The 13156-nt window shown below is 39.4% G+C and overlaps 1 non-coding gene across 1 annotated transcript; it reads right to left on the reverse strand.

Moving 5' to 3' along the window:
• Positions 1–11227: 11227 nt before the first annotated feature.
• LOC142874743 (U6atac minor spliceosomal RNA) lies at positions 11228–11351 on the reverse strand. Its single transcript, XR_012922376.1, has one exon. It is a non-coding gene; the product is annotated as a U6atac minor spliceosomal RNA (small nuclear RNA).
• Between the last annotated feature and the right edge of the window lie 1805 nt (positions 11352–13156).

Genomic DNA, 13156 nt, shown 5'->3' on the forward strand with positions numbered 1-13156 from the left:
AAAAGGTAACTGAGTGTTAAAGAGCTGAAATAAATTGCCCACAGACACGTAGCTAAATAAATGGCATGCCAAGGAGGGGAACCAAGATCCACCGTGTAGTAAGTACTACTCCCTATATCATGTCAGTTTCAAAGGAAACCACAGGGGACATGGTTGGATGTGTTGTACTGACTACTCAGAGATATGAGACAACATTTTTGGTATTAGCCTCTGTATTTATTAGGAAAAATATCAAAATAATTGCACTACCTCTCTGAACTAATAGCATCAATTACCTTTTACTTCCATTTATTTCTCATTCCTGGACATAAGCAAAGAGCTGACAGCTATTTATTTTTGATTTGTGGTCTTTGTACCTGCTATTACTTTTTTCTGGAATGTTTTTCACAGAGCTGGCTCTTGCTCATCCCTCGGGTCTTGGCTTTCATAATGTGGCTTGAGACCAGCCTTTCCTGCTCTCCTGTTGTGCCTATCCTTGTAGGGACATAGTACGATTGCTCTTCCTGGACCCCTTGGGATCAGGTGCAGCCATGGAACTAGCCAAGTTCACAAACTTCTAGTGGTTTGTGAACAGAAGTGCTGCGTTATCACTTCCTGACTAGAACATCAAGTTGCAAGAAACCCCAGGGCATTCTCTTATTCCTCATGACAAACATGGATATTTTCAATGATGGCAGCTACTGCAGCCTGAGCCACCAAAAAATAAAATGAAAAGAGCCCCCTGCTGGCTCTTCATGAGCATGCAACATGAAACTGTTTGTAGCTCTAGGTTCAGAGTCATTGCATAACCTGGCCCAGTGCATCTCAAATGTAGGTGCATAAGAATCACGTGCAGAGTCTCTGTCCCAAAGATTTTGACTCAGTAGGTCTTGCATCTTTAGATCACATTTCTAGTAGATCTTTGGAAATCTGGATTTCTAAAAAGCTCCTGGGTGATGCTGACGGTCCCAGACCACACCTTCAGCACTACTGACCCTGCCAATCCTAACTGATAGCTCCTCTGTTCCCAGTCAGGCTCTATCTCATTGCCATTCTCATTTACTCTGTGTTACTTAACACACTACTATAATTTATTTGTTTATTTACATATTGTCTATCTCCCCCATTATGATATAAACTTCATGAAGATTAAAACTGTCTTTTTTTTGTTTGTTTGTTAGCCATTATTCTGTCTTCTTTAGAAAAGTTTCTGTTCATGTCCTTTGCCCACGTTTTGATAGGGTTGTTTGATTTTTTTCTTGCTGATTTTTGTGAGTTCTAAGTAGATTTTAGTTATCAGCCCCTTATCAGATGTGTAGGATGCAAAAATTTTCTCCCATTCTGTAGGTTGTCTGTTTACTTTCATGACTATTTCTTTGGATGTGCAGAAGCTTTTTAGTTTGATCATGCCCCATTTATTTATTTTTGTTGCTGCTGTGATTGCTTTTGGGGACTTCTTCATAAATTCTTTGCCTAGGCCGATGACTAGGAGAGTGTTTCCAACATTTTCCTCTAGAATTCTAATAGTTTCACACCTTAGGTTTAAGTCTGTTATCCAGCGTGAGTTGGTTTTTGTGAGAGGTGAAAGGTGTGGGTCCTGTTTTAGCCTTCTACAAGTGGCTATCCAGTTTTCCCAGCACCATTTATTGAAAAGGGATTCTTCTCCCCAGTGTATGTTTTTGTCTGCTTTGTCAAAGATTAGATGGCTATATGAGGATGGTTTTATATCAGAGTTCTCAGATCTGTTCCGCTGGTCAATATTCCTATTTTTGTGCCAATAACAGATTGATTTAATTACTACAGCTTTGTAGTATAGTTTGGTATCTGGCATATTAATACCTCCCATTTTATTTTTATTGCCTAGAATTGCTTTTGATATGTGGGGTCTTTTCTGGTTCCATAGGAAGCGTAAAATTATTTTTTCCATATCTGTGAAGAATTATGTTGAGATTTTAATAGGTATTGCATTGAATCTGTAGATCAGTTTGGGTAGTATAGACATTTTAACGATGTTGAGTCTGCCGACCCACAAGCATGGTATGGATTTCCATCTGTTTACATCCTCTGCTATTTCCTTCCTCAGTGTTTCATAGTTCTCTCTGTAGAGGTCTTTTACCTCCTTGGTTAAGTATATTCCTAGCTATTTTATTTTCTTTGTTGCTATTGTGAAGGGCCCTCAGTAGAGGTTGTTAAGACCTTGAGTGTAAAGTGCGTCACTTCTCTGCCCTGACTCCAGAGCCAAGAGGGCAAATGGAGCCACAGGAACCACTGCAGGACAAAGTTGGATTATTCTTTTCACGTTTTGCTTGCTTCCTCAGATCTCCATTGTGGCAGGAGGGTCGCAAGTCAATATCCAGACCCATATGAGAGTGCTCCTCAGTGAACCATGGCTCCTGGTAGCCCAATCTGTATATAAATTACATGCAAAGTTCATGAGTTGTGTAGAAGCAACTATCATCACGTATTCCCTTGTCTTTGAAATAGATCCCCCTGGGTGCTGAGGAAGATGGTGAAGGAAAAGGCCAGTGTTAGGAAGCACAGCTGTCACATGGCCAGGCTGTCACTCATTGCCACTTCTGGGTCCACCTGGACTTCTGCTGACACTCGAGAGAGGGAAGGACAACACAAAAGAGCCTGCTCATAGAATGCTCATTGCAGCTTCCTGCAGGTCTCTCAATCACGTCTCAGAATTAATGGGCGAAAAAGTGTATACTATATACATAGGAACAATTTGGAAAAAATTGGAATTGATCTAAAAGTACTTAAAAGGAGACTCAGATTGACACGCGATGATTTGTTTAAATTTTGCTTTAAAATACTATATTCCCTCTAATCTCCCCCACCCCACCACCAAAAACCCTGGGGAACAACAGAGATAGAAGAAACAGGATTGGCCACGAGTTGGCAATTGTTGAAGCAAAATGGATAACTGGGAGTTGATTTTGAAATTCTCTCTATACTTCATATGTTTGAACACTTTTGTAATAAAAAGATCAAAAAAATATTCTCAACCAGTGTATCATAAAGAAAAAAGAAAAAAAAAATCCCAGTGCAACTTACTAGGTAGGAAAACAAACAGATACCACAATGTAAAAGACAGCCCTGTGTGGTTCCCGGGACGGAAGCACAGGGGTATATTTTGGCATCATTTATACTCTCTCTGTTAATACAATATAATGGAGCAAAGTATATTCTCAACAACTGTCAGTGTGGGAAGAAATACATTTGTAAAAATTCGTTATTGTTGTTTTTAATGCTTGGTATTTCAGAGTTATTCCTAGAGCAAATAGAAGCTGTTTCCTGTGATGAAGGTCTTTTACACATTCCTTCTATTAAGCAAGATTTTCTTTTATCTCTTCTGCAATAATTTTGGTGGGGAAAGTTTACACTTGAACTTTAGAAAGATGCATAGAAAGTGTGTTGCCCCTGAATTCTCACTTAAATAATAATGTAGGCATTATCACAAAAATTTAGTTATCAGCTCTAACTTTTACTGGAACTAATTCTAACTGAAACCTAGATGGTGATTTCACATTTTTAATTTTTTAAAAAAACGTTTAAACTAAAAAAAAATATCTCAGGAAAATGAAATAAACAGATGTTGCAAATTAACTTCATGATATTGAATGCTTGCCCATCCCCCACCCACAAATAATCCAGCCAGAGCCCATGGTGGATGGAGAAAGTTGCCATAATTTGCAGACTGCCTTTCCTGACTCCTTTGTACCCAGTAAAAACAGCTAGAATGGGAAAAAGAAAGGCTGCTCTTCTTCGGAGTGAAATAGACTCAGGTTGGAATTCTAATTCTCTCTCTTCCTAGTTGTGTGACCTTGAACAGCTTACTTTGCCTTCCTAAATCTCACCTATAGAACAGGGAATGATATTACCTCTTTGTGTTACTGAATCACGGTGAAGTATTGATCATAGGAGAATCTATGGTTTGGAGGAGAGGAGATTACTCAGGAGAAACTTTGCACAGCAGCTTGAACTTGAGATAGGAGTAGGGGTAGGAGGAGGAAGACAAAATGAGAGAAAACAGAAAAGGGATAGTTTGCATTCTTTTACCTCCAGAGGGAAGGAAGTCAACAACAAAGGAAGACTGAGACCTTTGGTTTAGTCTGTACTGAGCATACTCCATAGCACAGGTGCCCTGGCAGGTTGCCTCTGATTTATGGTAATTGCATTATAATGAGGCACTACATGAAAATAAAAGAAGCCATAATTAGGGGTGGCTTAGCTCCATCTGGGAAAGAATCTGGGGAGGTGTTTATGAATTCATAAAGGGGAAGAAAATGATTTATCTATTAAAGGATCAACTTGAGCCTATGCATCTAGAAGACAGCTTTATATGCCACCTGTAACTGCTTCTACTGACCATGTTGGGTAATAAATTTATATCCTAGTGTCAATGACTCATTGCTTAGAAGGAAATGCCCAAAATAAGCAACTCAGAGCCTGGGAAAGAGGATGCTTGCTCTCCTGCTGCCCTGTTAAGGGTTCAGAACAATCCAGAGGGCGAGGGGAAAAATAGAAATAGAACTGAGAATCAACAGTTCCTGTTCTGCAGAGTTGCAAAAATTAAATCAAATAAGATAATGTATTTGGTACTTGGAACATAGTAGGTCTTCAACAAATGCAGGCTCATATGACTATTGTTGCTGTTGTCGTGTCACTAGAATTACTGCTATCCTTTTATCCAGATATATGCTTCTTCTTGCTTATAGACTCTGCTTTGCCTTCTCCCTTAATGCCAACCTCAGCACCTCCTCACAGACTGCAAAAGTAACACACAGGGTAAACGAAAGACTTCGCATCACATTACTGATCACAGACACTGCAAAATTCCATTCAGACACATCAGCTCCTCACAGTTCAGCTGTCTCCTGTTCTAGCTTTCCCTGAGCCCTGTCCAGCCTCACTGATAGTCCCCCAGCTCCCCAGACCACTAGGCACTTCCTTGCCCTTCCATTGTCTTTGGAACTCCTCTTGCTTCCTCCCCTTATTATGCAGAGCAAGTCTTCGCCTGCCCAAGCTTCTGGCTCAAACTTATGGAACATCCAGCACCCAAGAAAAAGCTTTCAGGTACAAGAGACTCTATTCAAAGAAAGTAATTTAACATAGCACATTTAGTTACATCATCATCAAATTATTTAGCTCAAATCTCATCCCACTAATCATTCAACCTCACAGTGATTCATTCTCTCTTCTGTTCTAGCCTCTGAACCTCTCCTTCTCTCTTAGCAAAACTTTGCTCTCAAAGTTTTGTTTTTTTTTATATAGAGACAGGATCTCACTCTGTTGCCTAAGCCAGAGTGCAGTGGCAAGATCATATCTCACTGCAACCTTGAACTCCTGGGCTCAGGATCCTCCTGCCTCAGCCTCCTGAGTAACTGGGACTACAGGAGGGTGCCACCACTCTCAGCAATTTTCTATTTTTTGTAGAGACGAGGACTCACCATGTTGCCCAGGCTGGTCTCTAACTCCTGGCATGAAGCTTTGCTCCTGCCTTGGCCTCCTAAAGTGCTGGGAATACAGGCATGAGCCACCATGCCCAGCCTGTTCTCCAAGTCTTATTCCAAGCTCTGTTCAATTCTGGCCGGTTAAGGCATTCTCCTAAAGTCTGCCTTTGACCCTCAGTCCTATATCTCAATTTCCCCTCAGTCCAGGATGTCAGTTAGTTAATCTGAAAATACAATCTGTGTTTTGTTGCTATGAGAAGAGAAAGACAAGGCAAGAAAATTTGATTAAGGAATTAAGTTTCTGCCAAACTTCAAAGCAGACACCAAGGGAACATTTATTTCTCAGTTTCTCAATGACGGTACATCACTTGGTGGTGTGCAACTCAATTTGCATATGCCAGTGCTCAATACCCCAGTGTACCTAGGCACCCAAGTGTGCAAAACAGAAAAGGGAATCTTGAGAGCCAAAGTTGCCTTCACGGTTTAAAAGGACTGGCTCAGCCAGGTGCTGTGGCTCACTCCTGTAATCCTAGCACTCTGGGAGGCTGAGACGGGAGGATCGCTCAAGGTCAGGAGTTTGAAACCAGCCTGAGCAAGAGCGAGACCCCATCTCTACTAAAAATAGAAAGAAATTAATTGGCCAACTGAAAATATATAGAAAACATTAGCCAGGCATGGTGGCATATGCCTGTAGTCCCAGTTACCTTGGAGGCTGAGGCAGGAGGATTGCTTGAGCCCAGGAGTTTGAGGTTGCTGTGAGCTAGGCTGACACCAAGGCACTCTAGCCCAGGGCAACAAAGTGAGATTCTGTCTCAAAAAAATAAAAATAAATAAATAAATAAAAGGACTGGCTCAGCTGAATATATAAATACTATCCTATAATATATTGTTCTCTAATTCATGCTAAGTCAGCATTTATTAATTGAGATTCATCAAAACACAATGTTCTTTCTGTATCTTCTTCCCTCTCCCACTAAAGAAGATTTAATCCTACACACAAGAGGAAGAAAAGGAAAAATGAGAGCAGACATAACCCAGTCAAAAAACTTGGATTTATGGAGTTCAACCTTGAAAATATTTTTTTAAAACATCAAGCATATGAATTAAAGCTCCCACCAGGCAGCTATAATTTATACAGCAAACGCTTGGCAGGTAATCCGAGCACTCTGTGATACCGGTAGCAAGGGGCTCGTCTTCACAGAGAGTCAGATCCTCTTTGTGACAGGGTGCGGGTGAGAAAGACGCGAACTTTGCAGCTAGAATAAGGCGTTTCCTATTTAATGGACATTTGACAATAAAAAAGAACAAGAAAAGAAGGTGGCTCCCAACTACAGCACAAATATGACCCCATGAAAAGCAAAAAGCCACGAGACAAAGGAAATTGGCCCCAAACAGTGACCTAAACAGGGTTGCACAATTTCAGGGAAACCAAGTAAAAGAAAAGGAAAATACAATTTGGTGGAAGGCTTTTCGTAGTTTTCAAACTAATTGTTTCATTTGTTTAGGTATGTTTTCAAACAATCCATTTTATTTTTAGAGATGTAGAAAAATATATCTTCAAAATCATATTGATTTTTAATCTCTTGCTTGATTGCAAGCAGTAAGTATTCATAATTTTGTTCTGGAAGCTTATACTACATTTCACAGCTAGCCTGACTCAAGCCACGCTATCCTAAAAAAAAAAAAAAAAAAATTATCTGTTCTTCTGGCTTTGGGAAAAAAGTACAAAGTTTGCCTGAAAGGTCATATTTACTTATAATAGACCATAGATCATAGATCTCTTTCTTCCTACCCCCTAAAGGCAGACACTACATATAAGAATAATGAGGAATTCCTGAAATTAAGGGTGGTGATACAACCAAAGGACACCTGTTGATTTCATGCGGGCAGTAATAATTATAAGAATCCCCTGGGCCTAGAGAGCTCTATTTTTAGATTGTATGATTAACTGGCTTGATAATGAATTTTTCTCTGAGTGGCATTCACCCTACTTATAAGCATGGTCACCAATAGAATGAAATTATCTCTCTTGTTCTGTTCTGATCAGTTATTCTCTCACTGATGAGCTCTTTGGAACATGGTGCCGCATGATTTCTGACTTTAGGTTTTGGGCTTTTCTATCCCCTCTGCTTGACACTTTTCTCAGAGAAAGTGGAAGCTGAAAGTGCTAAAGAAGCAAGAGGTAAGTGGAACCATGGCCACGAAGAAAGTCACTAAACCAGGAGCCAGAAGCCCTGGACTCTGGGCTCTGCAGCTGGCACTGACTCAGTTGCATTACATGCAATATGCAATTCGCATTGCTGAGGGAGTAAAGGCTCTTTGCCTTTAGCAAACAAGCAAGCAAGCAGAACAGCAAAGTTATTATCGCAAATCAGATGTCTAAACTGGTAGCCCTTGTTTTCCACCTGCCCTGTTGCACTTGGCCAACAAATATGCTAATATTTTACTTAGCAGATTTCAAGTAAAAAAAATGCAAATTTATAGATTCCATAGAAAATTCATCAAATCTCACAAAATAAGCCTACGTTTGTGCTTGTCAAGAATTGCTCCTTGTCAAGAGAGCTCGGGCTCTCCAATTTCTACATCCTTGCCATGCACAATGATTCATATACACTTAACTCACTTTCCTCCTTCAGGTTACCTGCCTAGAAGGAGAATTAAGGCATCTGAGTTTACCACCCCTAGTCTAGAAGAGGCAAAGGTAGGTTAACAAGTGATTCGGACGTAACAAAGAACAGAGAGAAGCCATAGAGGCACCTCAGATGTCAAAGGCTGAACGTGCAGGCACATTTACAAACAGATCACAGCCTCCCATTAGTTAGGCTGGCTCTCCCTTCACTGCTGGATATACAATAGATAAATAAATGGCAAGAATACATGCGCTATATATTTAGATTGCACATTAGACTTTAAAATCTGTGCCTAACTGAATGCATTAGCTGGTGTTTTCTGTTTATGTCTCCACAATGCCATGGAAACACAGGGCAGCATCCTAATGGGCCTCTCCTGGCAATAAATAAACAAAAGTCTTTGTCTATTCATGTTTCAATTTCTTTTTTTTTTTTTATGTAATTTACAATTTCAAAAAACAAAACAGATCAGTGGTGCTTTGGTTTGTTTCTTCCTCCTTGCTCCTTCCAGTGTCCTGTCTTACAAAGTCAGTCTATCTGCAAGAAATGCAAAATGCACCTTCTAGTGGTTACTGAAATCCTAAGCAGCATTGTCAGCACTCAGAGAGCATGATTCACCCAGCCGCACTCGTCTTTCCCCTTTATAAAATGCCATGATAATTAAACTATGTAATGAGGTTCCTTCAGCATTTCAGTCTAACCCAAAGAGCACTTAATATAGTTGTTTAAGGTTGAAAGCTGATATAAAACAGATATAAAATCTGGTGCATTTCACCCCCCTCCTCAGTCTGCAAGGCGCTGTCCAGTCCATTTCTGTAGAGATTGCAACAGCAGTCCCAGCCCTTAAATGGCTCCGCAAAGGCAGCGACACGTTCTCGCCTCCCTGGCTCCACAGCGCGAGAGGCAGACAAGTCACTCACTGCTGCCGTTGCCCTAATGTGCAGGGGCAACGTGAAACCCGAAGCTCAAAGTGCTAGGGGCACAGTGTCTCCCAGGGCAGCTCTCTGCCGTCTGGCACCTGCCGTCCCCTGCCAGGCGGTAACCCAAGACTCCAAAAGTCAGATTAATATTTGCATGAAGCCGGCATATTTGATTAGGTAGCTCAGATCTGCAGAGGCCCCTGAACCCAAGTGCAGGAACCTCAGTCACCGAAGCAAGGAGAGAGGGCTGCTTCGCTGGCGAGCCAGCAGGGTGGGTTCCTGAAGGGACCTTTGCTAGCTGAGTCTGAGCCTCGCCTGCCTCGCACCACAGCCCCTGGCCATCCTGCTGGCAGGATTCACTGCCCTGCGACGCTCAGGCTGCATCCCAACGCCAGACAACGGTGCGGTAAACCTCAGGGCCAGGATCTAGCGAGCAATGTCTATTTTCATTAGTCGTGAAAAGCAGTCTGTGGACCAGATTTCAAAGCATTCACAAAATAGATCTGTCATAGCATCTGCCCAAGGAGAGGCATTTTTCATCTAGAATTTTCAAGTGCTGGACCTTTAGTCAGAAAGCAAACTATCCACAAAAAATGCCTTCCTAGGTAATAATCAAATGTTATGGCCTTTGATTTTCTAAAGTGGTATATAATAACCTGTCCATCTGAATTATGTTTTCATATCTTTTGCAAACTAACAACAGTATTACCATTTAGCATTATTAGGTACTTACCTTGTGCTTCTGAGATAGTTATTATTATCCCCTTGTCACAGATGAAGCAAAGTTTAAAGAGTAAATAACATGCCCAAGGTCAGAAAGCTGATATATAGCAAAACTGGGAGCAAAATCAGGTCATTTGACTGCAAAGCCCACATTTCTTCACCCTGCATTTTCAGAGAACCTGCTATGAGCCCTGCATGGTGCTGGGGTGTTTTCTCCATACAGTATCAACTTTTTAATTTCTGTGATTCATTTAATCCCAAAATGAAAACTCCGCTAAAACTGTATTTTTTTTCTATCTTAGGTGCCAGGCAGAAGAGACAAACAGCGCCCAGTTTTATCAGTGCGTTTTTTTTTTTTTGTGGTTGTTTTGTATTTTTTGTTTGTAATATCTTTATCCTCTGTTTTCCTCAGATGATCTCTCCTTTTAAGCCTTACCATTTTGTTTTGCATTGTGTTTGTCTTAGAAGATATTCAATTTTTTTTTTTTTTTTTTTTTTTTTACAAATAAGTGAGGTATAAATGCAGGCATTTCTGCTTTATTGTCACAAATGGGCTCTGGAAAAAGCTCACATCCAACATAATCATACGCTAAAAATAATAGGGATTATTGGGAAAATAGGAGTGAGGCAGATGTATTCAAAAACCTGTGAAGTCTTGTAACAAGTACCCTATCCCAAACAATAGTGATGTTAAAATTCTAGCCCAGTTAACTTTTCTCAGACATGTGTGCTTAAAATTTTATTTATTCTTCACATTCTGTGCTGCCGTTTCCCTGTGCCAGCCCTTGTTAACACTCTTCTCTAATACAGTCCAATTTCACCAAAATCCAAGATATGGTCTAGGGGTAGTCATCTCCACCAATCTTTGGGGGGAAAATGTGTTGTGGAGGGTGGTGACTCAAACAATGGCTTTCACAGCTTTTTCATCTGCACTAACAGCCCCTCCAGATAGCGAGAGTCACTTGAGCAAAGAATAGTGATTCTGGATGACACAATACCAGCCACTTTTGCACTAAAGGAAGGGGTGTTTAGAATTTGAGTTTTTTCTAACCTTCTTCACATATTCCTAAGAATTTCCCTTTTATTGTGAAAAAGCTTGCTCCTGACTTCAAAATATTAACGTGCTAGACAACATCCCATATGAGCCACCTAGACTCTCAAGCTATTCTGATCTCAGAACAGATTCAGGTTTTGTGAGACATAAAGCTGCTATTCTTTCAAAGTCCTTCTTTAAGAAAAAGACCGTAAAATTATAAATATCAAATTTAATTGAAGAGTGACTATTTTATTTATATTACATATATTAGCATGTGCGACATTACCCAGAAGAGAAAGTAATATTCTTACATGAACAAATACATGTTTGTTTTCCGTAAATGCATATCACATACATTTTTATTATTTTAGTCATCAAATATATGCTGCCTTTTTTTCCATTTCACATTATTTCATTACATATTTCCATGAAATGACAAAGTCTTCAGATGTGAATTAGTTGCTATATAGTATTTTATATCCAAAACTATGGCTAGTGCCACGAAGTAGGTGGCATTCCTTAACTGCATGCATGTTTTTAGGCCTGAGTGCCTCTTCTGTTCTTGTCAAGGGGACTGCTAACCTTCTCTCCTTTCATAGAACATAAAAAGGAACTAATCATCTAGAATTTAGAATAATGGGAAAATAAATCACAACGATTTACAAATTTTAAAATGCTGATAACTGCTAAAACGTTCACAAGATCCAGAAATATTATACATTTTCATTAATTAACTGGCCTGGTCCACCTCTATAATCCTTTTCTAACTAAATTTTTGTTTGTACCTTCTTTGATTGTCTCTTTGTATGATAATAAAATGGCAATATTTTCTATAGAGAAAATAAAGTTCAGTCTCCTCAAGCAAGGTTGACCAAAATTTGTTTTTTTCTTGTTGATAATTTAGAAAAATTTCTTTCAACTCCACCATTTGTTATTGTAATGTCTTGTACATGGTTAGAATTATTGCCACTTTTGGGAAGATATTTATCAAGTTTCTTTCATACATAAACTGTAAGATTTCAAGTCTGTGGGGCTCTTCAAGTTTTCCTGTGCAATGACTGGCCTTAAATATACCTGGGGTTTTCAACACTCGCTAACAAGTTAGTCATTGATGTCTTTGCTCTAATGGTATATTATGGATTTTTTTAAATCTTTGTCAATGACTGTCCTTTGTGTCAAATTAGGAGGAAATTTTAATATTTCTCCAATGTGTTCATATGGTTCTCTGCTTTAATTAACTGGATTATCAAGCAACCTAAGAGCCTACTCATTAATTCTGTTAAAAATGTATCTCTTGCTGTCACTGAATTGCTGCTGTTGGTATATTCTGGATATGATCCACTACCTACCAGTCTTCACCAGTTGCTCATTACAAAAGCACTAATTCTCAAACTTTAGTTATTACATACTTTGCAGAAAAGTCTGACAGGGCAGGGGATGATGGTCAATCTACGGAAATTAATGTACCTTATTTTAGTAAATTTTGCAAAAACACATCATCATGTGAACATAATGCTTTATTAGCCTAAGGGTAAATCTGCCTCTACTGATGACAGTTCTCTATTTATCAATCCCTTCAGAACTATCTTGCATCAAAGAAACCCAAGGTATAGCAGAACAGAGCGTATCAAATAAATGAATTAACAGAAAACTAATACATGGAATATTGCCACAGCTGTGCCATTTGCGAACACTGAAACTCTAGATTCAAAGAATAAATATTAACACCAGTTGCTACACTAGTTAGCTCATTAACAAGAAGAGTAAATATATAATAACAGTATCAGAATTTCAGGCTGATAGGGCTAGATTGGCAATTTGGATTTTTTACTTGGATTAGCCTTTTAACCAAATAGCCAAAACTCACACTTAATAATCTAAGTTAGGACTGAAGATTCATTTGACTAAGGGTCATCCCTAGTGGTAGTAAACTCAGACGAATTTGGGGAAAAGCTCTTTTGATCCTGCCTTACCTGACTTTGCTGCTTTATTCCCTTTGGGGGATTAATAATCTGTAGAAACTTGTTAAAATGTTAAAACAATTTCAAAGAGGCTAAAAAGCCAAGAAAGTATTTGTATTTAAGCATTGATTATTTTACCAGAAAAGTCACCAATATAGTGCTCTAAGGAAAAGAAATGTATGAATGGTAAGCTTTCAATGGGGATGTTTGCCCAAAAAGTTGTGCAGAATGAGATTCTATTTTCAGAGAAAGGCCCTACTATGAGATCTAGAAGAACCAGGATAGCCACATGAATGCAGAAGAACCTTGGGTATCCCTGGACAAGATGGAAATGTCATCTGCTTACTCTACTTGTTAAGAGAATTGTTAAAACAGTTGTTCCAGTTTTGTTTACTCAGAAATCTTTTATTATTCCATGCATGTTTCTGCCTGTAATAAAATAAGCACA

This window comes from Microcebus murinus, chromosome 12 (assembly GCF_040939455.1).
Source record: "Microcebus murinus isolate Inina chromosome 12, M.murinus_Inina_mat1.0, whole genome shotgun sequence".
NCBI lineage: Eukaryota > Metazoa > Chordata > Mammalia > Primates > Cheirogaleidae > Microcebus > Microcebus murinus.